The 27,162-nt window shown below is 37.8% G+C and overlaps 1 protein-coding gene across 4 annotated transcripts in view; it reads left to right on the top strand.

The window, feature by feature from the left end:
• CACNA2D3 (calcium voltage-gated channel auxiliary subunit alpha2delta 3) overlaps positions 1-27,162 on the top strand; it is a 394,439-nt gene that overhangs the window by 57,585 nt on the left and 309,692 nt on the right. The window lies entirely within an intron of this gene.

The raw sequence follows: 27,162 nt of genomic DNA, 5'->3' as shown, positions 1-27,162 counted from the left end.
TGGGGCCAGTCATTTATCAATGATCTAATGAGGGGGTTGAGGGTACCCCAGTCAGCTGCAGTTGACTCCAGGATGGGTGGGAATGTTGATTTTCTGGAGGGAAGGAAGGCTCTGCAGAGGGGTCTGGTGAAGGCTCTGGAGAATGAGTCTCACAGGGGATCTGGGGGAGTTTGGCCTGAAGAAAAGGAGACTCAGGGGGACCTTATGGCTCTCTACAGCTACCTGGCAGGAGGTGTAGCCAGGTGGGGGTTGTTATTTTATATTCTCTCATGTAACAAGAGACAGGATGAGAGAAAATGGCTTCAAGTTGTGGCATGGGACATTTAGATGGCTATTAGGAGAAACTTCTTCAGTAAAAGGGCTGCAAAGCTCCCTGGGAGAAGGCTGCACAGGGAAAAGTAGAGCTGCCACCCCTGGAGGTATTTAAAAGATGTGTAGACGTGGCACCGAGGGATGTGGGTTGGTGGTGGCTTGGACAGTACTGGGTTAATGGTTGGACTTGATGACATTAAAGGTATTTTCCAACCCAAACTATTCTATGGTTTTCTGTCTTCTAGGGTTTATAGTGCAGCATTAAGAGCTGATGCTACCTCAAAAGACCATATGTAATTCAGTGACATTTACACAAAAATATGCTATTAATGGTATTATGGCTTCAATTGTTTACAATCTGAGCCATAATGAATTCCACCCTGCCTATTGTGGAGTACTGTAAGAGCAGCCACTGTAAAACAAGCTGTCGGCATCCAGAATGCAGTTTCTCACCCAGAAACAATGTAATAAGAAAAATAATTAGATTCTGTGATTAACAGAACACAGTGAAATTATATAAGGTGGTTTTGAGTTTTTTTGCAGATGTTAGCACTTTATAAATTTGCATTGGAATCTTATTTCAGCCACTACGACTGACTTTCAAGCAACAGTAAGCAGGCTATAGTTAACCACTGAAGCAGAAATTTAGAGTCAATGAGTAATTATTAAGAGCTTTCCAGAATATTAGCTGTTTCAGTTGCTGCAGTGATGGAATAGTCCATTAGATATTTCTGTTTCTGGCAACTCCTGAGAATTGATTCTGATACGAAACAAGGAGCCATTCTGATCAATACTGTAATTACTCTTATTGATGGATTGTTTTGCAATGATAGTCATCACTGCAATGTGTCTGCTCAGGAGGCATCAGCGCTGTCCGCTGCGTGCCGTAATGCGCCACAAATATCGGATTCAAATCAACACACTATTGAGACTGGGCTGACAGGCGTGAAATTAATTGTTCCACTTCATGTAAGACCTGCATTCTTCTTTTGAGAGAGTAATTTGTTGCCGTGTGTAGCCTGGGAACAGTACAGCTTTGGTGCCATGTTAGGTGTGGCTCTCTTGGTCTTTGTCTTTTCCCTGCAAGATCGCTCCTTTTACCCTTTTTAAGTAAAATCAAAGGAATTTGTGACTCAATGGCTCTGGCAAAGTTTATATTCTGTCAAGTTTCTCAGAATGGAACTACATATCTTGGTAAGAGAAAAATAGGCTTTATCATCCAAGCTATTGAAAGGTTTTAAAATACAGGAGTATAACTGAGGCAAGGAAATTCAAAATCCTTGTGTATGAAAATATAGCAGAACAAGATAATGTTTCAAAAGCTGTTTTTCTGGTTTTTCTTTTTCATCTGAAATGTTGCATCATTACTAGTGTGTTTTTTAATGAATATTTATACTGAAAATGTTATCTTCAAATTGCCTTGGTGGAAAAAAAGACTACTTGCAGGGAGAGAACATATTTAAAAACATAAATATAGATGTACTGTGCCACACCACTATGGTCTGTTCATGGTTGGTTGGACAAATGGCTTATTAATGAATAGAAAGTAATTAATTAATTGTGATAATGAAGTGACAGTTATTAGTACAGTTCCTAAAATTGTGTTGCCCTTGCACTTGTGTGTTTCTACTTTGAGGATGTTAATTTTCAGCTTTAGTTTTCTTAAGAGAATATTCATGATATTAAAATACTTGAACTCAAAGGTTTTTAACTTTATCCTATTCCACTTTGCCATTTTCTTCTTTTTTTGTATAAGCTGTTCTCTCTCAAATGAAAGGCAAGTTTATTGCCAACTGGCATGGTGTGTGTGCACCCATGCATGTGTAATTTCACTGCATCTGTGTAAATTCTAGCAAAGTAAATTCATAGCTGGCTATGAGTATACTGATTTAAATATGGAAAACATAGAAATAGCTGTGCAACTCAATGGACATTTCTCAATCTACCATTCTGTCTAATAGTGTCAGACTTAAATGTTTGGGGATGATGCTAATATTTCTGTTGTGAACAGCTGAGAATAACCTTCTTGCAGGAGTGAAGAGCCCAGCACGGAGTCCCTTGTTGGATGCTGGTTACTGAGAATTTTGGTTTTTTTCTGTTGACATATACTGAGCCTTAAGAGAACACTACATTTGACCTGAGGCTGTGGAGAATGTTTCTAAAATTGAAAGATAGAACTGGGACTGTGAGTGTGTAGTTTGAATAGAAGTGTGTAATATTATATGGTGGAAAACTTAGAGTTTAAGATTTTAGAATATAGTAATAAATATAAAACAAGATGGAGGTTTTAGGGTAGAGACGAGTTTTTTTCTTTACTTTCTTCTTCATGGGTTTGGCTAGTATTGTATAATTGGATAAAAAAGTCTGCATTGCAGGCTATAGGTAGTTGGCTATTGAGTTAAAAATAAAAAAACTTAAGTGTAATTTCTTAATTAGATAGTTTATTTTTTTCATTTATTTTCATAAATATAGATTTATTTTCATAAATATAAAGGCTCCAGTCACTTATTGATAAAGAGTCCTGTCCTAAAGCCACTGTTCTCTCATCAGCACAGGAGACTGCCAATCTTGTTAAATGCTGCTTATCTAGATGGCTGTGGTGGGTGTTTTGTGATGGCAATTTCATGGCTTTAGAGATACCTTGTGTAAAGTGATGGTGCTCAGAGGGTTTTACTTCTGAAGGGACTTGCTCATTCTGTTTGTGTTAAAACTGCTTTCTTATGCTCTTCCCAGGGAATCTTCCAGTGCTGGAACACTACAAACAGGTTTTTAGTGTACCCTAAGCAGATGCACAGATGGTTTATTTTTCAAGAATGCCACTTAACAGACAAACATTTGCTTTTTTGCCCGAAAAAAGCTGTTGAAGGGCTTGAATTGGTATCACACTGATACCACATCTCCCCTAAGCCCCATGTTTCACATTTGTGACATGTCTTAGAGAATCCCAGGATGGTTTGGGTTGGAAGGAACCTTAGACAGCATCCTGTTCCAACCCCACTCCCAGTAGCCCAGGTTGCCCCAAGCCCTACCCGGCCTGGCCTCATGCTTTAGTGCTGAGCAGGAGCTCAGTTACACACAGTGCTTGTCTAGTGTACTGAATACCAAAATTCTTAAGCACTGATAATCTCAGTATTATCTGCCAGCAAACACCACAGATCCTGAGTCTCACTGAATCACTCTGACCTCACCTTGTACCATGTAGGTGTTAGTAGAGTACGTCAACAAGACCAAAGATTCAAGTATTATTTAGAAGTGGAAAAAGTGTTTTTTAAAAATCTAATTTCCTATATAGAAAGAAATATCTTGAGTTTTATAAAATAACAGAAAAAAAATTTCAAATCTTTGGTGAAACATTTGGCTCAAGAGTTGCCCTGTGCTAATGGAGTTTTGGGGTTTTATTTAAAACTTGTTTGGAGGTTTGGTTCTTTTCTGCCTGAACCAGTTGAAGTTTATGCCGTCATCTGAATTTCAAATTGCATTTCCAGGATGCAGGCATGAATCAAACACAAATGAAGGAAGCCCAGGGCCAGTTGTGGCTCTACTCTAGCAAATACAAAAAACCTGTCAGGGAGATTTAGATTTGTGTTATCTTTTTCTCATGTATCTGTACTGCAGCAGTCAGCAGGGAACTTAAGCTTTCATATATTTCTTGAGACAAAACTTTTGAATTTCAATTTTGTTATAAAATTCACATTTATATATCTATCAAAAACAATGCACACAAATTAACTATGGTGGTTCTTCCATAAATTAAAAAGCAAAATAAAATGCACCTTCCCCCTAAAGACCAAGCTTTCTTTTTTTGAAGCTCATTATTTTTTTGTTGAGTTTTGACTTGCTCTTTGAAATTGTTTTTTTGCAATGAACTCACTGAAATCTAGCATTTATCTTCAATTCATCCCTAGGCTAAACACACAACAAAGCTCTTTGCTGAAGATAGATCATGCCAGAACAACAGAAATATATCAGGCAGTTCTCTAGGTCAGAAACTCAAAGAACTGTTACTTGCTGACTTTCCGAAATGTAACAGATATTTTATTGATCTGTCTCCTTAATTACCATAATCCTGTCTGCTTTATTGCTATTATGGTGTGTGTGATCTGTGATCACTGGAGTTTTATTTTATCTAGGGTATCAAATATAACACACCCTCAGTCACTTACAGTTTTGAGATTGTTTCTACACTTATTGATTTTTCAGCTAGTTTTATTAAATTGCAAGGAGAATAAATTCAAAAGCTTGCTTGCTTGATGGATGTTTATGAGTTTGGTTTCTTGTAGGACAGAAGTCTCAGTGATACAAAGAAGGAAAAGACAATCAGAGTGCATGGTTTGCTTCCAGAGATGAAAGGAGGTAGTATTGCAGGGCAGGACAGAGGGTTGGTAGGACCAGCCATCCTGAGGTGTTTTGCTTTGCCCCACAGATGCAGATAACAGCTGCTTATCTTCAGTCTGGACAGCTTCACCTCAGCCAGAAGTTTTCTGGGCAGAGAACATAATCCCCCTGCTTGAATTTCAAGTAATGCTTTCCATTTTGAACGGCAGAAATGAGTTTTCTTGAAATTCTCTGAAATGCTCACTTTTGGTGGCTCTTGTATTTAAACAGTGTTCCACAGCAAGTTTGTTACTTCAGTTTTCTCTTTGTGTAAGGTTTTGTGCTGGTGTGTGTGTGGAGCAGTTGATGAGCCCAGTTTTTTTTTCAGTATTCTTTTAAAAAGAAAGGATTGTATTAGTTTATGCCTAAACATTGATATGTACAGTTTTAACAAAAACGGATTATTTCTTCTTCAAAAATTAAAATAAAATGAAATTTAGGTGAAAAAAAAACCCCAGAACTTGCTATTTTCTGAGCCTTAGCAAACAAATGTATTTACCTTCATGCTGATTTTTATAAGGAAAAAAAAACTATTAAAAAGTATTAAAGCATTAAAACTTCCATTTATTTGATGCTGTTTGCTATATAAAAATTCTGCTCTCATTTGTTGGTAGTGTTAATATAACTACTGTCAGGAAAATATTTATGCAAACTTTCATGTGATAAATCACCCAACATTTTGTGGGCTTAACTAGTCATTTGTTCTTTTTATTTGCCATTTTTTTGGTATCTGTTCTGTAGTGGAGGCTATGTATTTATCTGCTTAACATTATAAAAATGCAAATATTACATGAATCTGAAATTTTAAAAGTTTTTTTTAATTTGTCTACTGCCCAAATATTATTGATAATTTAAAGAAATAAACATTCTCTATCCAAGAGCTCTGCTAGGTGTACTTTGGCTTTTTTTTTTTCCCCTTTGCAATGTTATGCTACAGCTGAAGTCTATTTTGCACTTTGTTGCACACTGGAAATTCACCCTTCTTGCATGAAAAACTGCCTACTTGAAGCAGGTTATTTAAAAAAATAAAGGAAGGAAGCAGGTATGAAGAAAAACAGCTGAACACTTCTGAGTGGGAAATCCTTGGACAGAGGGAAGTTGTGGCTATTGACACCCTGGATCTGGTACAGTTATGAACCTGAGTGTGTTATTGAAACTGAACCAAATGCTGCCTTTAAAACCAGAAATTTGTCTCCATTCCCAACAGACATATTTGAAGGAGCAAGTGCTCATTGTATAAATGCCTTGATCGGATTAGCAGATTTTAGGATTAAGTTTGTCTGTTTCAGAACTGGAAATCACTTTTTCTAAAAAACTCATACGCCTGCATATGTATGCTAGCTTTCAGAAATTCTCTTTTCTTTCCTTATTTATACTTTAATCCCGGATAATAGAAATGTAGGCACATATAATGCATTGCATGATTAAAACTCGTGAGAAAAATGGATAAAAAGTCTGCTTTCATTCACTTGAGTCAACGGTCCCAAATCTGTCTCTCACAGGTACTGGTTATTCATCTGACACGGTCACAAAACCCCCCTGTCAGCTGACAATTGTCTGCCTAAAGCTTAGTCTGTCAGCAGGAATTACTTGCCCCCTTTCTCCGTGCATTTGGGGAGTAAAGCTGAAGTGACTTCATTTTGAAAATCTGGAGCGCTTGCTGAAAGCAGTTGGGCACGTTAGGAGTGTAAAACCTGATGGACACTGGGGTGTTCTGCTGGCGTTTGGTCTGTGCTCACTGGGAATTAGTGCTCCCGCCCGTTTTGCTGCGGGGCTCTGTCCTCGGGCTCTGCCTGAGGTGGAGGGCGGCCCCGCTGGCAGCGCTGGAGTTCTCCCGTGTGCTCTGCGCCGGGACGGAGCCCTCGCATCAGCCCCGCAGCTCCTGCGTGCCCAAAGCACTTGGGGCACACCCTCGGCCTTGTGCTGGGGCATTCCCCCTTGGATCTCCTGAGGCAGAGCTAATGGATTGTCCCGCCTGGCAGGGAGCCGGGAGCAGGTGGAGCACGCTGCTGGGCCAGGTGCGACCAGCCGGGCTGAGCCACAGGCTGGCCCGGGGCTGAGGGCTCCTTGCCTTGCTCTGAGCCACCAGGACAGCAGGGACAAAGCTGGCTAAGCTGCCTTGCCACCACGAGAGCTCCCCAGCAGACCTCAGAGTGCTGTCAGGGCTTCCTTCGGATGTAGGGAAGAACCTGTGCAGGTGGAACAGCCACAGGGGCAGTTCCGGCCAGTGGAGCCCAGTCAGCAGCTGTGAGAGCCTGCCCAGAATGACAGCGCTCTGTGCCACTGAAGTATATTGAGATTTTATGTGGTTTTATTTTTATCCTCCTGATTCAGTTTGCCATTGAACAGTCCTTAATCTGATTGATTTGTATGTGGATAGCTGAAGGTAATGCATATATTCTAGTGTTCTGCTCCAAGTTGAAAATCTCTAATTCTTTCCTGGATAAGTCTGGTGTCAGACCTGAAAATAATATGAAACAGGTTCACCTGTGTGTATATATGTTCCCCTGAACATATGTGTGTGTGTGTGTATATATATATATATATATATATATATATATATATATATATATATATATAAAATGCAGTATATATATGTTCCCCTGAACATATATATACTGCATTATTTATCTGTAGTTTTAAAAATAGTTCAAAACTGAGACTTCACCATTTCTCCTTTTGTATGGGAGAGCATAAAGATTTAGTGCACGTAATGCACAATTTACACTGGAAGGATGAGGGAATATATGAAAAAAAACTGCGTGGAAATGAATCTGGTTGTTGTGGTTTGAAAAGTAGCCATCGTGCCTGTGCGTGGATTTGTTTCCAACAAGAAAGTTTCAGTGGCAGATTTATGGAGCAGGTAACCAAATTGTCATGGTAAAGTACAGTCACTCTGGATCTGGATCAATACTCCCTAGAGTAAATACAGATGAATTTCTGTATACAGATGACTGACATTTCAAGCTAGAATTTAAAGATTCTGTATTTTCAGTGGTTTTTCAAGGAGAAGATGGGTGCACTTTCAGACTTGTCACTTCCAAACAAAATTGCAAGTGAGATGACTGCAGCCTCTATAGCAATTGGAAATACAGAATCAGCTCCTAAAAAAGAGCATGATTTTCACTAGATTTATAATTATTGGATGAATTCTTAAAATAGTAATAAAACTGATTTTTATGTTTTGATTAAATAGAACACAAATCTGAAATACATAGTTCAGTGAAGGATTCTTAAAGCATTTTATTTTTAGATTAATAGAAATTGATGACATCAGTTAAATCAAATTACTGTCCTCTGGTTATAGGATTTTATAGGAAAACTGTGTTTTGAAACCTCTCACCTTTTTCATAAACTACAGTAAGTAAAAAATTCAGATGGGGTCAATTAAATTTTAAAGGTTTAGCAAATAAAAGTAATATTAAACATTCTTGTTATCCCTCAGTGAAGTGCTACAAAATACTGCTTGCTGCAGTATTGCCTCTGCGGGTTTGGGGCTTCATGCAGATCACTCCCAGCCTTTATTTGCAGTAACATTCTGCTCTTTGTATTATATTGCATTTAGATTGTATAGAAGGCTGATTCTTGCTGCTGCTTGAATTACAGATTATTTTATTTCATACTACTTTAGCTGTTGTGGACTTTTTATTTCATGCTACCCACACAGGCTTTAAGGTGTAAAATCTTTTTATGGCAACTGCTCCTCCTGTGATTACTGTTTGCATAAGTAGGAGCTGCGCTGATGGCAGTTTTATCAAGCAGGTGAAGGAGGGTTTGCAGGAATGTATCATGTACTGTATGCAAATTACTTTTAGTTTAAAATTATTTAGAACACTTGCATACTATGCATTAAGCAATTCCCCTCAGATTTATGGAGGGGAAAAAAACCCTAAAAAAAGATTCATCCACTCCTACCTGAAGGGTTTTTTTAGCTAATTAAATGTCTTTTTTTCAGGTCCCTTCCCCTCTCCCCCCACATTAGCATTATGAAACAGGTTAGGAAAGTCACGGTTTCTTTCAAGCTATTTTAGTAATATTGATTTTACTTTGGTACCTCATTTTCACAGAAGTTTTTGCTGTGGTTAATAAAATGTTTGGTTTGTTGTGGGCTTGATTTTGTAGAAAATGTGAATATTTTGTTCCCCTTTGGTTTGTTTATTACAACTTCCAAGAAACTGAGTATAGACATTTTGTATTTCTGAATGGGAAATTGAAGGAGAAGCAAATAGTTTGTGTGGAACTGTCTGTATTATTTTTGGACTAGAGAAACCTGACATCCAAGAAAATTGCTTATGCAGTTAGATTTTTGTTGTTCCTCCATTGGGGTGGATTACACACTCAGCTTTAGAACAAAAGCAATGATGATTTATGCAGTACATAATGGTCCAGGGGTAATGAGTATGTCCCTGCATGCTTTGTGAAAAAGAAATTCAGGGAACCATAAGGTATAGAATAAATAGTGACAACGGTGAATTAGAGATCCATAATTCCTCTGAGGGGTTCTGAGCATGGCATAAACTTCAAATGTGAAGCTTGGGTGGTTTCTGTGCTCCATCACTGGAGCTCAGAAGAGGAATTAATTCCTGTTCGAGGCCCTTAATTCCAAATTCCTGAGATTTTCTTTTCTTGTTCAACGCCTGAACCTCACCTTTTTTACCATTTTAAGCAGTGTGTCCCCACATTTTTCTATCAGGATTTTTCTATCTTTCATGCTCCCAGCCTGTTCCCTCTTTCTTGCAAGCTTCAGGAAGGGAGCAATAACACCTTTCATTTTTAAACTACTGCAAACTGACATCTCAGCTGTACTTAGAATGATTTTATTGCTGTCTTGTTTAAATGTCCAAAGCTGCTCATCAGTCAGGCTTAAAATCTGTGACCTTGTGTTTGATAAAAGCTCTTAGCTCGATATGTGTATGCTTTTATGGAATTTAAAGAGAAAATAAGTGTGCTGTGGTTCTAACTGCAGTTAACTTCTTGTGGAGTTGTGATGCTTTTAAATAAATGGTTGAAAATATTTTTTGCAGTTCATCTCTTAAGAATGCTTTGGGAAAAATAAAAATAGGGGATTTATACAGAAAACAGTTGTTTTTATTTTTAAGCTATATTAAGTACTTGTGATGCTTTATGGTATGTATTTATCATAGGTTGAAAAGTGAATAACTCTTTTACAAATTGTATAACGCATTATGTACATCAGCATTTGGTGGAAGATAATAAGAAAAAAATGTTTATGTTCACTTCAATATATCAGTTCTTCAGAAGCACAGGTACTGGCTGCTCTTGTTACATAAAGAGTGTTGTTTCTTAGCTGTGTATGTCTCTCTTGCATATGAATTATGAAAAGTACATTTTATTCCATCAGATACAAGTTTTAAACAAAATTCAGTGTTCTTCCCATTTTTAAAGAGACTTGCATACACACAGAGTGTACGTGTTGAAACTATAGTAATTTATTGAAAAACCCAAATATTTGTGTTTTTATATTAGGTTTGAAGTTTGCTACTGTTATTTTAACAATCAATGTAGTAAGCCTTTGCGTTTTATGCAGATACAGTGTAGTGTGTGTATATATATATATATATATATGTTATATATATATAACACAAATGTTATTGCTGGAATTCTATTATTATTGATTCTTTTTTTACTGTAGTTCCTAGGATTTTTGGTGTTTGGGATCCCACAATACAAACCGAGACTGATGCCAAGGCTTCAAACTTAGTCCTGAAACAAATTGTTCTTGGCAAAAAACTACTGGAGCCTTTCACAGATTTTTGTTTTCTTCCTGATTTGCCAGAGAAAGGTGAAGCAGACCATGGAAATATTATTATCTGTTTTTAATACCTTGAGAAGAGAAGCACCAAGTAATTAAGTGATTAATTCAAGGTTATGCAAAACTCCGTGGCAAAGCTGGGACGTGAGTCCACTTCTTTCAAGTCCAAGGTTAATATCTCAACCACCAGACTATTCTTCCTCTAAGAATGTAGCTCTCATTTTAACCCAAAATTTCACTTATGCTAATTTTACTGCAAAACCAAAATCCCTTTGACTTAAATTTTCTGTAGTTACTCTCAAGTAACAAGGAACTTAAAAACTGCCTCTGCATAGTCTGACTATTATTAAGGTGAATTTGTTGGTAAAATAACTGATATTTGAACTTAAATAGTAAGACTTTTTATGCTTTCTTTGAATTTTTCTTTCCTCTGCCACCTAATACTATTGAGAATTTTATCATTTATTGTAACTGTTTCTGGAAACTAGACAGATTGTGTCTATCTCAGCAATATTTGAACTACAAAGCATGGTTGTTATATTTCTTCTCTCTCTCAATATATATTTAAAAAATGGAAGCTGAATTCTTTAGGGATTATTAATAATGTGGCAGTTCAATGTTCTAAACTTTAAAGCTGGTGTAGAGGGACAGTTGACATCAGACTTGAGTTATATTGTAGCTCTCACTTTAAAGAATTAAAAGTATAGTATTCAAGATGAAAAACTGAAGTATGAGTACATGCTGCCTGTCTAGAAGATGTTTTATCATAGAACAAAGTTATTACTTCTAATGCAACTTGTGAAACTCCATCTGGAATAATATGGGAATTGTTTTACTGTTCAGCCCTGAAAAAGGGTGACAAATCAGGAGCAGTAACTGGAAGAACAACAAATAATTAGGAGTGTCATCATGGATGCTATATAAATAATTGGGAAAGAAATGGAACACTAAGGAAGTCTGAAGTATTGTATATCTAATGTGTGTGCTGCTTTAGGAAACACACAAGCATTTTATTTGCCAAAATATTTTCAGGGGAACTCAATTTTCAGAGGCAGCTTCAGTGATCTGGTTTGTTAAGAAGCCAACTGGGGTAGAAATAAATGTAATGGTACTTTTGGATATTATTCATTCTTCAGTTTGCTCTGTGCTGTATGCTAATACCTGATCCTCTTAAACTAATTCAGAAGATCTTGTAAATATTTTAGTGAATGAACAAATAATGTATTTTAAATGTTTATATATCTTATCTATACAAGAATATTGAAGAATGATAACAGTTTTGGCATTGAACTATTCCTGAAGCACAAAATTTAATTTGTTTTATGAATGAAGAATTGAAGAAACAGCACAGTGAAAATAATTCCATCAGAAGGCTGCTGCAGTGCAGGGAAGACAGCTGCAGTGCTCAGGAGATTTGTGTTGTCTTCCCAATTGTCGTTTAGCAAGTGCTTTGTTCTCAGTGTACTGTGCAAAACGGGACCTTTTTATCCTCTCTCCTGGTCCAGCTATATAACCTCCAAACCCACCTCTACCCTCTCACACCAGGAGGGAACCGTTGCATTTTTATGGAAAATATGCAAAAGTTAGGCTTTTGCCTAACTAGTCATGGATTTGTATATATATTCTAAACCTATTTATCCTTTCATATGCTGTTAACTGATACTATATAGAATTTGGATTACAGAGGAATTCCGAGGAAAGCCAGGGATGACCATCTGATTATGACCTTTACCATTTGTTGTTAGAGAATTGGTGAGATGTTTCTGCTTGTTAGTGAAATTATTATCTAGGAACAAAGAGTTTTTCTGGGCAGGATTATAGCCACAGCATGCTAATTAATGGAACAAAGGGATGAGGATTACAGAAGCAATAACAGTAAAATATCCAAGAGCAGTTGCACTGGGGCATTATCTCCTGTCAGCTGTGCTGTTGTGTGCTTTGGCACATCTCCTCTTGTCATCCCGCGGTAACCAGAGACTTTTACGAGGGCCTCACAGAAACTCGCCTCATTCTGTCCATGTGGTTTTCTTTTCCAGGAGAAATCCTGCCCACTGGGCCAGCAGAACCAGATGGGGAGAAGAAAATAATCTAAGCTGGGATTCTGAGTGAGATGTCAACTGTTCACAAAAAGGGATAGAGGGTGGGTGGTTTCTGTAACCCCTAATTGTGAGAGAAATGTTTAGGGTGAAGTGATTCACTCTTCAAACTACATGGTGGCAGTTTGAGTATCTTCAGTCTGTTCTGCCATGAGATCCTAATGTACAGAGAGATTTTCTCAGCTATCAGGGTCATCAAAGAGTTCTAAATCTGTTAACTGATAGTTATGTTTTAAGCATGGCAGTATGATAAAAGATTAGTTTGCTGAAGAATGTTTCCATTTCTAGTACTGAGTACCAGAGGTCAGGTATTCTTAGCATATTCTCTAGATATTCTGCATTTTCTTCAATTTCTACTCCACCATTTTATTTAAAAATATTGTCTTGTCAGGGCTTCTAGTGGGTCTTTTTAAAATGTATCCTATCTCACACCTTGAGTCCCCTAAACCCTGATTTTTAGATAGGTAAGCAAGTGGGTTCATGTGATTTTTCTATTTGGTGTTTTGGAAAGAAGTTTCTGCCAAACACAAATCTCTTCTAAAGAGATCACCAAACACTCTTCATTTGAACCAAGAATATAAAAGGGCCGGGGGTGTGATTGAAGTATTTGCATGCTTATTTCTTGATTTTTTTTTTTTCCAAATGTAGTATTGACAAAAAAGCAGTAAAATTGACAGAAACCAAAGATTCTTTAATGTAAACTGTTGCAAAATTTTCTAATTCATTGTACTAAATGCTCCCTTTCACTGTTCCTTACAAACGTATCATTTTATTTTTTGGGCTTGCATGGATGTACTGATTGGCAGTGTTCTTGTGGTTTGACTTTTCATCACCAGTTGGAACAGCAAAACTTTGAAGAATGAGCCAAAAGCAAATCATGAACAGTGCAGTTTTTTGTTTGTTTTAAAGGCTGGAAAACATTCCCTTATCAGCTAAGGCATCGTTCAGCATCCATCTGAATAGGGTGTTCTAGAGACATCCAGAGATGTATGATGGCACCATTAAAGCATAAATAGCGCTCAGGAATCCACACAAGCTAAGTGTTAGTACAGTGTTGCAGGCAGGCTTGGGCTGTTGCTGTGAAATGACCTTTTCCATGTTCAAATGCCCTTGAGGAGAGTTTGGGTGTAGCTTTCTGTCGTGTTTTACTGGGACACTGCAGTGGGAAACTGCGAGGAGTTATTTTAAAAATGGATGGTCAGGAACGAAATTAAGCCAAACGAGGCAAACGTCGTATCTGAGAACTGTTTTTTGGTGACAAAAATGAGATGGAAAAGGAGTTTCCCAAACAAAAGAAGGCTAGAAGAGACAGAAAAGAAGGAACAAAAATGGAAAAGGCCTGGGGGAGAGGTGGGAGAGAGGAGACAGAGGGACAAGTGGAGCTCGGGGGTGCTGTCCATGTCCCATGGCAGGGCTGGGCACGCTGCCACCCTGGGGCCAGCACCCACGGCTGGACAGGAGCTCAAGGGGGATAGAGCAGCAGGGCCAGAAGCCTGGATGGGCAGCAGGCAGGGGTGGGCAAGGTGGCCCAGTCAGGGACACAGAGACAAGCAGGCAGGACCTTGGTCAGGGACAGAGGGAGGCAGGATGGACACGAGGGTGAGCAAGAGCCAGCGAGGGCAGGAGAGCCAAAAGATAGGCTGAGGCCAGTGCAAAAAGCATAGGATTCTAAAAGCCCCCACAAGAAGAAAGCAGAAGCTCCAAAAGCAAGTTCAAAAAAGCCCCCAAGGCTTAGGATGCAGTCCCTTTTTATGCCCCTTGGCCTCTCCCAGAGTCTGCCTGCTGACAGGAGACTTAATGATGTCAAAAAAGAGTGGTTGAATATCGAGTAGGTTTTATTATGCTGTAGGATTTTCAGTTATCAGGACCCTTCCCAGTTGTGATACTGTGATAGGAATGCAAGCTGTTTTCAGAGTCAGGAATTTCTATGCAGAAATTGAAAGTAAATATAAAATAAATTAATAACTCTGTACAACAGGTTATGTGGTGATAGTGCAAGTTGGAATTCTAGAGCAAGAAGAAATGCATGTAGTGCAACCCATGATTAAAATGGTCCCTGTGAATTGTTTTCAGTCTGTGTTTAAAAAAAAAAGAAGGTGGTGTTCTATTGAAGTCTTTAAAGATATCTTGCATCTTTTGCCAGTGGCTATTATGCATCCAGGCACCTCAGGAACAAAGAAATGACAGAGAAATGGATGGCCTGGGTTTAACTAAGTAGGTGATGGTACAGATGAGGCCTGATAAGCTTAACACTCCATCTCTGTGCTGCCACTGTGGTTCGCAAGGAGATTAGAACTGTCTGACTGTGAGGAGGGCAAGCTCCACAAATTCACTCATACATGGCAGTTCTGTAATGAGGTGATACTTCATTCCTTAAACTACTGAACTAGAACTGCACAAACAGATGTGTGCCTCTGGCAGTGCTGTGCAGGCAGCACAGGCTCTGCCATGCCTCCAAATGCAAACACAATGTCCACTTGCCACAATTATATTTTATTGGTGTACACTGTTCTTTGTATGTTTGTAATAATAAGGGACAAATTATGTTGTTGTGAAAAAGGGAAAGTAAATTTAAGGGTGTTTATAATGCAGGGTAGAGTCTGAAGAGAATCTAAATAATTATTATAATTTTCAGTAGATTAATGTGACAAAATTTGTGTTGGAAATTGAGAGTACCTTTCCCTTGGTTATTTGCATTATGTTGTTTCATAGAAAAACTTTCAGAAAGCTCACAAGATGGAGATGTGGCCCCACTTCGAGTGTTTTACACAGTAAAAAGCCCAAGGTCAGCTCAGTCTCAGAACAGCTTCTCTGTTTGGTGCTAGTGGTTTCACAGAACCACCGAAGGATGTGAAATGACCACTGAGACCCTAATTCACACAGGGGTATCTTTATCTGCTGACTTGTTGTGCCTGCTTTAATAGCACCACTTGTGATTTTAACTTCAGTATATGTTAATTACTCTGCTGCTTAGAGGCCTGAATGCAGTTCACCAAGGTCATTGTGTTGTGGTACGCACTCAGGAATTTATCAATAGGTTGCCTCAAAGTGACCTGTGATTGTGGTGCCTTTGTTTGATGTTCTGAGGTTTAGTGAAATTATGTATTTTTATTAAGCAATGAAATAGTTGCAATCTGCTGATGGCAGTTTGCTGAATATGGTCACGAAGTATATATTTTAAAAATGGAAACTTTAATTTCCATGTCTGTGAAAATGCATTGTTAATTACAGCAGCCTAAAGTTTACTTCATACAAAAACAGTACTTAGAAGAACTTTACACAATGAATATTTAAATTGTGTTCTTTAGAAAGCAACAGCACTCTCTAAAACCAGAGAACCAGTCACTTTATCTTGTTTCCTCTCCTAGAAGCTTGCTGGTCTAGAGATAGTTCATTGGATTAACAGGACCTCCAAATACTTTTTTCCTAAGAAGGGGGTGCCTCTATTAGATGCTGATCACTTAAACCTTGTATTTTTTTTTTCAATTGCAAAAAAAGGACATTATTTAATTAACAGCGGAGTTGAATAAAAAGCCAACTAAGCAAATGTAGTTTTCAGTGATAAGGCTTTCCATTATGGGATATTGAACCACACAAGACTTAGAACATTTCTATAGGTACATTCACTAGGAGAGTATTTATGATGCAGAAATGTAATTTTAGGCATTGGTCATTTATACTAACAACCCAACCAGAGCAAGACCTTTTATTTAAGAAACAAATTTTCAAATTGCAGTACTTAAAAATATCAGCTGGTATGTGCATATGCTCCCAGAACCACAAGCTGTTTTTATTATGTGCAAATAAAGTAATAATTTTTAAGTGCTCTAAATGTATGAACAGAAAAGATACAGTAAGGAGATAACAATATGTGTTCATTTTGTAATTAAAAAATTTTATGTGATTACTGTGTTCTTCTGCTTGCTTCCTCTCATGTGTGAAGGGAGGTAAAGTAAATTAATTACCATTAGCCTGAAGGAGAGCACACTGTATTCTTTACAACTTCATAGTATTGATTTGGCTGTTATTCATGGCTTCTATTCTCTGCTATGCAGATTGATGCATCTTTAATTCATAGATACATTATCATTAATAGTGGTTTATTGACCAAGCAAAACAAAGCTGTTGTTGGGTCCTTTCTAGTGCCAAAGCTCTTGACTTTTTCTGATAAATGTATTTGTCTGTGCAGTCTATTACAGACTCTGGAGTCAGATGGTTTATTTCCATATACTAGGGTGATGATCTGTTGTGGTGCACACATTTTTTTGTGAGATGGTCTCTGTTGGTAATGTAATGAATTCCTAAATTACAAAAAAACCCTTCTGCTTCTTTTGAGACTCAGAAAAAAGCTGAATAAGCATCTGTAGGTGCACAGTTTGTGGTAACTGGGAGTGGGGCTGGGCCCAGCCTCATCCCCAGTGGGCACAGCTGTGAGCAGCAGGTGAGAGCACTGACAGCAATGAGCCATGGAGTGCCCAGGTGTGCTGAGCAACCCCCAAAGGGAGCAGAGGGCACACAGGTGCAGTGCATCAACATGAGGGGTATAAAAGGTTGGGCTGAAGAACACAAAGGGCAGACCTTTGCAGCCTCCTAAAGTGATGTTACTCTGTATGGGCAGATGCTTGCAGCCTTCTGATTTGGTAAGGTGTTGCTCTGTATGGGTTGAAGCTTTCTGAAATTGTGTGGGGATGCTCTGTGTATTGTGGCTGTGTCACCTGTGACATGCTGTGACAAGCATCCCATGTTTGTCTATGTATTTTACAGCTAACTGAACCTACAAACCTCTCCATGTAGAAGAATAAACAATGTGCCCTGCATGTTAACTTGAAATAGGTTTGCTTCAGATTTAATTTGGGCAAATTTCTTTTAAGTTTTCAAAACCAGAACTAAGCTGATGGTTTGTTGAAATGCTTCCAATCTGATCAGATAAATCTTCTCTAGCTTGGTAGCCAACTTATTTTCTTGTTTAGTTTGGTGTGATTTTTGAGAGAGGAGAAAAAGACAGGTTTGTAATACTGGTGTGAGAATATGCAAATTTCTAAGTAGAGGGTCTGACTCTCGTTCATTTTGGATGATAGATTTTGATGAAGGTGATATCATTAGGCAGATATGTACAATCAATAAAACCAGCTTGAGTTTTCATTTTTGGAGGAAATAAAGGCAGAAATTGGGGCTGCTGTACTACAATCCTATCTGCAACATTTGAAATTGCTCAGGGTTTATTTACTCTTTGTAGTGATGTTTGGGAATACCTACATGTGGGTATGATGTGGTACCCACTCTATTGTCTAGAGTATTCATCTGATTTTCATAAAAAACTCAAAACAACCAATCAAAACAAAACCCCAAAACCAAACAACACCCCCCCCCCCCCAAAAAAAAAAAAAAAAAAAACAACCAAAAAACCAACAGAAAAAGAAAAAGCAAACCAAAGAAAGAACTACAAGCAGAACTCTGGCTTGGATTTTGGTGCTCAGGACTTTTTCTTAATGAGGTTTTAAGTGTCATTTTTAAAAGTGTGAGAAAGAAAAAACTCTGTTGGGGGAAAAACATTTTCAGATCCAGCATGCCAGTTGCCAGTCTAAGGCTCTCATAGCTAAATGGTCCAAAGAGAGAGGATCTGCACAAGTTCTGCTGTACAGGGCATTAGTTTATATCATATTACAGCCTTTCAAAGGCAGTTATTAAATATTGGAATAAGGGTGGTTTGGCAGTTGAACCTTAACCCTTTGTTCTTGTCTGTTCAGCAGTTTGTTTTCTGAAGCTTTGAAGGAAATCATGATGGACTTGCTGCTCTCTGGAAGGATACAGCAAGACTGGCCATCCTCTGCTCTTTCTTTGAAGTTTTATAAGTGACTGGGAATCACATATGAAAGTGAAAAGCATTAGCTTGTGTGGCAAAACCACAAATATGTTTTCACACTTCCAGGCAGTGCCAAATGCTATAGTTAGGTTCCCAAATATTTTTTTCTTTTTTTAATGGGTAACTTACTGAATTCTTCTCAAGACATCTGCCCTCAGACCACATGCAGGTGGTCTGATTTTCACAGATGCTGAGAATAGACTGATGATGCTGGCTTTGATGTGACTGAAGGGAGTCCAGGTTTTTAAAAACATAGTAGTTTTTAACATTCAGTCATGAGCTGAAGAACTGGGAGCCTAAATTTAGGTACCCAAATTCAGGTATTCAGATGTCATGCTTTTTCTTGTTATTACAATTCCCCTTTGATCTGTAGTGTTCTGACACCTCTCTGAAGCCCTAAATCAATATAAATACTTTTATCAGGTGTGTACAGAAAAGTGCAATGATGAGCCAGAGCAGCAGGGATCAATGCCATGTCCTTCAGAGTGACAAACAATGAAATAAAAAGCTCATTTAAGAGTTAATGTTGAAGGTACCACACAATGGTTTAGAGGCATCCAAGCAGACAAATGTTCATGGAAGAGAACATTGCAAAACATAATTTGTGTCCTGAGGAGATTGTGTTTCTTTTTCTGAGGAACAAAACCCATTAGAGATTCTTAAAAGCAGTGTTTTTGGATCTTCTCAAAAGGCATGGATATTGCTAAGCAAAGGTTTGTCTTGGAACACACTTCTTTTTTTTTTTTTTTTTTTCTTTCTACTGCATACATTCCACTTTATTTCAAGTTTTCTTGGCTGCTCATTTTATTTTATTGCTCATTTAGGGGCAACCATGAAGGTTGGGAAGCCAATTGTGTAATTTTTCTTAGATGGAAAATAAAGTGTTGTCTAATACAAATCTATAGAAACAGCAAAACCTGGTAGAAGAGCTTGGTGTAAGACAGGCATAGGTTGAGGGGGAACAGTAAGGAGACAAAGAGACATTCAGTGATAAGAGGAGTGTAAAGAAAAAAAATAGAATTACCAGAATGTCTGATTGAAAAAAAGTATTTTGTGGTTGTATCCTGTGACCTTAGAGCACACAGTAAGCTGTCTCTTTTGGCTGTTCTTGCTGCCAGCAACCATCGAGGCTTTTGGAGAAAATGCAGCTTTGTCTACAAAAGAAACTGTTGTAGTATCTCATCCCTGCTGAGAATTGGTGATGGTAGGGAACTGTCAGGTTACCTACTTCTGAATCTTCAGTGGCTTAGAAGAAGTGTCCAGGGTGAAAGGATTGCATTCTCAGATTGCTTCAGTGTTTTGTGAAGAAATGATTAGTTGTACATGCTTTTAATATACTTACTTTCACCTGAAAATACAGTGAAGGCTTTGCCTTGGATGAGCACAGCCTCTGGATCATGTTTAATTCTGCAAATTTATACTAATAGGTGTTTTGTTCCTCATGGAAAGCAGTTCATGTGAAATACTGTAGTGAGTTTTCAAGAGTATCCAGAACAGCCTTATGGAAAAAGGAGTCTCCAGGGCAGTTCCAGAATGTTCTTATTTAGTTTAAATGAGGGCTTTATGTTCTTTTCTAAAATAGAAGCAAAGGTGTGGGTAATTGTATAGACAGCTTCCTTGAAATACATTTCCAAAGCAGCTCTTAATAGCTTTTGCTAACTAGCTTTTGAAACATCCTTGCTGGCCTTTGGAGATGTTTCAGGTTTCTGAAAGAATTTGCAAGACAATAGTTGCTTTTTCAGCTATTTTCAGTTATGATTAAATTCAGATTCTGGAAAGCTGGTGAGGTGACCCTCCTGGGGAAGGAGTCCCAGGTGCCTCTGCCGTGGGCTCTGGAGGCAGCAGGCAAACCTTGCCAGACATTTGTTACTGGGGTTAGCACTGACCAAAGCAACTTTGTTAAAGGGCGAGGTGGGAATGTATTTCCAGCTGCTGTTTGCTTGGAATTAGATTGCCTAACACCCAATTGTGGTGATTTTCTTTTCATTAGCTACTTTGGGGAAAAGTTAAAATACTGAATTAATCTCAGAGAGCAAGCCTTTGAACCTCCTGGAGTGTGTTTCCTTATCTTTTAATTTATTAGATGCTATAATTTATGCATCACCAATGTGGCTGCTTTTCTAAAATTGTACTTGTGATGAGAAGTGCTCTGTGGTAGAGTAGCTTTTAACTTCCCCCACTAGCTCAGCTGTTTTAACCATGCTTTTATTCCAATTAATGCTCTTTACATGGTATTTTCGGTTATATAGATGCTATATATGTTTATATATAGATAGACATAAACATATCTAGTTGTGAAAGGTTCAATGAGACACCTTGTGTGGCCTTTCACAGATGGGGCAGAAGAATGTTGCTAAATCAGGAGCTGGGTTGTTTGGTTTTGATCATCATTCAGCTTAATGCTTTAATAGATTTGATTTTGTGGCATTTACATATAGCCACGAGGTAAAAATAGGTCAGAAGTAGATATCTTTGTAAAGATTAAATATGCTGGGGGTATAGTGCCCTTGCAGTGATTTTAATGTGTAAATTATTTTGCAAGGAAAGCAGTAACTATCCTTGTCAAGTCTGCTGATGATAACAGCTTTCCCAGGATAGCTGATCTTTGGCTATAACATACCAGGTACAGCACTGAGTAGCTAATCACAGTAAAGAAGTATGCAAAAAATATTCCAATAGTTTAAAAGTGCATTTTGTGAAGGAACCAAACTGGACTTTGAGGCAGCAGGAGTTCCTCAGACACCAGTGTGTGTGAGAGCCAAATGTGATGGGCTAATCCAGAGCTCCCAGGAGCTGTTTGATGAAGTGAGTGAGAATTTCTCTGCAGAAAATGAGTGTGCCATCACACTGGGCATTGCTGATGGATTTCATCAACACAAAGAGGTTCAGGAAAGGTTAATAGGAGTGTGTAATGTGGTGTAACACAAACTTTCAATTACTAAGGAGTTCTCTAATGTCAAGGTGAGGAGAAGTGTGCTGTTGTGATTCATCTTGCCATGCAGATCAAGAGGAAGTTAACAAAGCTGACTGTGGTTTACTGAGCAGGGCATTGGAAGAATAACCAAGACAGCTTGTTCTCCTTGTAGTTCTGAACTATTGTGTGACATTGAGCACATCACTGAATTTAAGGATAGCCCAATATTCTCTTCCACATGGAGATTTTGATCTACATGCTTTATAAATTCCTTGGAACTCTGTGGGTGAAAAACTTAATACCAACTCTGAACTAAAATAATCTTGTTCGACAACAAAATAAAAAACCCCTAGATGTTTATTTTTCAGAGTCAGGAGGAACAGATAGCAGCATAAGAGTGGCACTCCAACAAAATCATCCCATGGGGTCCATCATCATGCAGGGGGTCAGTGTGATAAGGGGAAAATACAAAATCTTGTAGGAATGAGAGATTCACAGATGAGTCTGTCAGAGGAGTGCACCATCTGTATTTGATATCTCTGCTGTGCCTGTGCCATCTGAGTACCCTTCTGCTTAGTGGAAAAGCTCAAACTCCCCCTCACATGCACATGTGATGCTGGAGAAGGTTTTTAATTTGGCTTCCAGTCAGGTTTATTCCAGCAGTGCATACATGGTTAGTGACCCCTCAGCTCTAATGAGGCATTCAGAGGCTGTACTGGATAATTTTAAATCTTCTCCTGGGAATTGCTCTACCATCTCCCACATGCAGAAGGGATGTGTGCTATATGGTAGAGCACTGCAAGAGCTCAGGCCACATAAGGTTTGAACTGTTACTGGTTTTGTCCCATCAATTTGAATATGAATATTGTCTTATAAAAATGCTGTGATAGACTTTCCAGATGAAGAGTAATTTATATTTGTTTTGATTCAAAAGCCCAAAGCTGTATTTTGCTGTAGTCCCTGCTCTGTGCATAGCTTTTAAAAATTTCTACAGAACTGTTAATGGGGTAAGACAGCAGCTAATGAGACATTTTGAGTTTTCTCCATGTATATGGCAGGTTTTGGGTTTTATAATTAAAAAGCCTACAAAACCAAAACCTCTATAAAGTCAAAGAGGAGGAGGTGCTTTTAAAGCACCTTGAATAAATGACATTTAAAAAAAATGTGCAGTTGTGCAAAAAAACCCACAAAAAAAAAACCAAAAAAAAAAAAAAAAAAACCCCAAAAAAACCAAAAAAGTAAAAATTGTTATACATTAAGAGGAGTAAAGGAAAATGAAGGGGCTCAATGTTAGACTGCAATGAGGAATTGATTATTGAAAGAAAAAATAATTTCTTTATGCATAGAAAAGCAGTTTATTATCAGCCTTCTGATACCTACAATTTAAAAGAACTTGACATAAAAATTCAAGGCTCCTTCAGCTAGGAAAGTCAACTTCAGTAATAAATTCATGCATTTACGGGTCAAGAATATGGTCAGGAATGTGGCATAACTTTTGGCTCTGTAACTAAAGAAACTGCTTTAAGAGCTGCAAATTGTATCAGCTGCAAGCTTTTTGCAGCCTTTCAGTTTCATTAATTGCATCTGATTTTTGGGGTATCTCAAAATAGAATCAAAATAATTCTAATAAGTTCATTAACTCCTGTGGCCCTTCAGTCCAGCACTGCCTCTCTGAGGGGAGTCTCTGCTAGAACTTGCATGGCAGAGGGAGTGAAGCAAGCCTAAACAGTTCAAGCACTGCCTAGCACAGCCTCCCTGCTGGGCCAGAGATATTAATTGAAATCAAAAGTTGGTGATTTAATCAAAAGTGTATGTTTCTGCAATCTCTCTTTACATTTCAATGTTGAGGCTCGCACATCTGAAAGTGGTTTTTTGAAAATGGCATGGAGTAAACACACGTTTAATTTTTTCATGGAAACAATGGATGGATTGGATATTTGATCTGCCATTTGCATGCTGGTTCTGCTTTTTCATTATAAAACATAAAATGTATATATGCACATATAGTTTTAACATGCCCGTGACAAAATCTCTCAACCAGCAACATTTGTGAAGTGTGTGCAATAGAGCTACGAATGCACCTCAGAGGCAAATAACAGCTCCAAACAGGCAGCACAGAGAGATGACTTTTAAAGTATTATTGCAAGATTCCTGTTGAATTCCTTTCTTTAATCAGGATGGTAGTGGTATTTACTGGCTCTGAAAATCCCAGGGAGGGGGAAGAATTTTCATCATAAATGGGTAGTGTTCTGCAGATGTACAAAGCAACCAGAGCCCTTTGGAAAGACAGACTGTGGATGGTGTGCACACATGTAAGTAACTTGAAATACTTTTGTTTACAGCACAAAGGTGAATATCTTGATTTTGATAAGACTTGATAGAAGTAGATTCAAATAGGAACACAAAGACCATGTTTCTCCTTAGAATAAAGACAAGGAGAAAAGAATTTGAGCTGAAGTCAAGAGTCTTGCTTCAGGAGTGGATTTCTTTTCCTGCCTTGGTCACTCAAGCTCTGTGGGTTTTGGTGTGGTTTGGCTTTGCTTTGGTTTTGTTTGTGTTGAGGGCTCTCTGGTATTTTTTTTTTTTTTTTGTTAGCAATTCTTATTTTTTGTGTCTTTGTGTTGATCTTTCAGTGCCAAATATTTAGATTGCATTAAACACTTCTGATCTGAGTTTTGTACAGACAGCTTTTGGTTTGTTATTTCTAGATGATCATTTACCAAGAAAAAACCCCCACACCTAAACCAGTGAGAAACATAAAAGCATTAAGGGTTCTGACAGTGAAATACTGTCTGTCTTTCCCCGGTGCTTATGTGAAATGATCTGGCAAAACAGATACTGAAGAAATAATGTATTTTTTGTGGGCTTTCTCAAATGATAAATGTTCTTGTCTCTCTAGAGAATTTCTTACCAAATGCTGATTTTTGCAAGCCGACAGAATCGGCATTTCAAGTATTTTTTTTATAATGCAGCAAATCAGAAGTTGTACCTGCTTCATCTTCTAGACAATTGGAAATTCATTTATCAGAAGAAATTTCCAACTATGCCTCTAATATTTCATAGTCTTTTTAAAGCAAGTCAGTTGTTTATAGCAAAGTTAGAGCTATTTTCTCTCAATTTAATAACAATACATATGTATTATTGCCTATGTTACAAATTATGAGAATTATTAGTATCTCTTAATGAAGTAAAATTAGGGAAGATTAAAAAAAGCCTAAGGGCTGATTTTTTTTTTTAAATAAAACAAAACAACACCTTTGTCATCAGCTTCATTATTTTTGCAGGGAAGGGAAAAGGTAATTTAAGGCATTGCTTGTTTGAGCTGCTTCATAGCAGTAGTACAGCAAAGTAGTTTGCAAGTCTGGAGTATAGAGGCAAGCCTGGCCCAATAGCTTAGGTTTTTTTCACTACTTATTTTGCTTAACTGGAACAATAGTGCCATGCTGCTTTTTCAAGACATCAAAATATAATAATTTAATTGAAAAAAAAATTTATTTCAGAGGAACTATGTCTTTGCTTTTTTGATTTATTGAAACTTAAACCCAAATTTAATATGTAAAAATTTAGTGCTGGGGAAAGGATGAGGGCCTGGAGGTCAGACAGCCTCTGCAGTGAAAGGAAGAGAATACAGTATTAATGATGGCCTTTGTTGTAGTTTTATTGTGTCTTTGTTTTGTTTTTTTCACTATCCTGTGTGATTCAGGTCTCTTGCATTGATAGTTTTATAAAATCAAGTTCTTCATAGGTGGAATCTAAATCCCAGCATCCTGCAGAGTGAGCACTGAGGGCACAGACACCCCCAGGTCAGGCTGGCACCTCTCCCCTTCAGGCACCAGGAGAGCAAAAACAGCTGGAAGTTTTCTCCAACCACAAAATTTTCCTGTTTTGGAACCTTCCAATGATGGCTGAAAAAAATGATAGAAGTACTTTTTTATGGCAGTGGTATTCCAAATATAAAATATTTACAACAAAAACCTCTTGGTTGCCCGGGTCTTGCAGACCAAGCTCTCCTGGTTTTGTTGCGAATATTCTTGAAGGTTTCCAGCAACTGAGCAGAGCTGCACACCATGCAAGATGTGGGGTCTTTTCAGATAGATCTGAAATAATATCTTCTGTTTCTTCCAATTTCTTCTTTTGTGTTGGAACTTTGGCATTTGAATTATGAAAAAATGCATTTATTTACTATGAACTGGCATAATTATAAGATCAAAAATTACAAGTTAAGAAATCATTCACATCTCCTTTGAGTGCAAGTTATTTTTAGTCTTCAAAAGTACCAGTTACTCAACATTGAGTGGTGTGGCTTTTTAATGTGCTTTCACAAGAGCCTAATAGACCATGTGGTAGGGTTCTGTGTGCCTAGAAAATGTTGTGGATTTCAACAGTTCCATTCAGTTTTCAGGCAAACACAGTGAATAATTGCCTGGCTTTCTTCACTCAATGGCAAAGCTTAAATCAATAAATCTGATGACCTGAAAGCTGTCTCTTGAAGTGATGCATTTTAGAATACTTTCTAAAAACTCAAAGGTCAAGTCTAAAGGAAACATTTTTATCAGGAGGTGATATGTTGAACATGATCTGTGCAGCTGGAAATAAGTGATTCAAATTTGTACTTGATTTGTTTTAAATTCCCCAAAGCTTCAAATCCTGTGGGATGTGGACAGACATTGACATCATTAATTAACTGGCAGTGTTTTCAGTTTACTGATCATTTACTGCATTTTATCATGGTGCTTGTTACAATCGCATTTGCTTCTGTTGTCTAACATGCTCTTATATTTTCTCCAGTGAATAAAAAATAAAAGTGTATTTTTCTATTTTAGAAAAATCCCTTTTATCTCTAGTAATGACATTAATGGACTTCAAGAATTGAAACCAGAACTCTGTTGATGGTATCTAAGTGCAGATCAAAGAGGGGGAAAACCCAAATCTCTCTGCCTGCCTCGAGGGAGTAAAATGCAAGGGATTTGTTTGAGTTTTCTTAGGTTGCTAGATTGCTCTTAAGGTCTCAAACTAGAGATTCATGACAGGCAATAATGTGGAAAAATGAAATTATTTCTGAAATTACATATATTAAAAATTGCCCCAAATATTTACTGACAACTTTGTAGTTTTAGATTTGTTCCAAAATTATCTGCAAATTATCTTTTATTAAATATTGTTTCATTATCAAAACATTCACACAAATTTTTACAGAGAAGTGTAAAGTTTAAAGGAAGTACAAAGTGTCAGTCTATCTTGAAAATTAGTTTTGTTGGGGGAAATGGGTACAACATGTGCAGGCATTCTCTTAACAAAAGAGTGTTTTCTTTCATCACCAGCCAGGACATAACTAGTCTTGGCTTATTCACTGTTTTGAGCATTCTAATATTCATCCAGGTGCTTTGAACCACTGTTTTTCATCACCTTATTCTCCATTTTCTCTCTGGAGTTGAGTAAGAATCATCATTCTGCAGGCAGATTTTAATGATAATTTTTTTAAATGATACCATTTCATTTTATTCACTCAAACACTATGGGTTGCCCCAAGAGTCTGCTGTAGAGGTTGGGGAGATATTTTTGGCACAGGGGCTAATTGGCAGGAGGCAGGTGTGCCTTCCTCTCCCTCTCTCTGTCATGGAGGTGAAGGTTTGTGATCAGGTGAAGGGTTTGGTGATGGGCAGGGATGAGTTCAACAAAACTGTGCATGTTTTATAGAGAGAGAGGGGCAAACAATGGCCAGAGTGGAAGCCAACTGTTCTTGAAGTACGGGCTGCAGTGGAATAATGTGGGGAAGAAGAATGTTATCAGCATCAAATTCTTTTTCATAATTTTTACAAAGCTGCTTCAT

Source organism: Motacilla alba, chromosome 12, assembly GCF_015832195.1.
Source record: "Motacilla alba alba isolate MOTALB_02 chromosome 12, Motacilla_alba_V1.0_pri, whole genome shotgun sequence".
In the NCBI taxonomy this organism is placed as follows: domain Eukaryota; kingdom Metazoa; phylum Chordata; class Aves; order Passeriformes; family Motacillidae; genus Motacilla; species Motacilla alba.
This window is presented reverse-complemented; position numbering and strand designations above follow the sequence as displayed.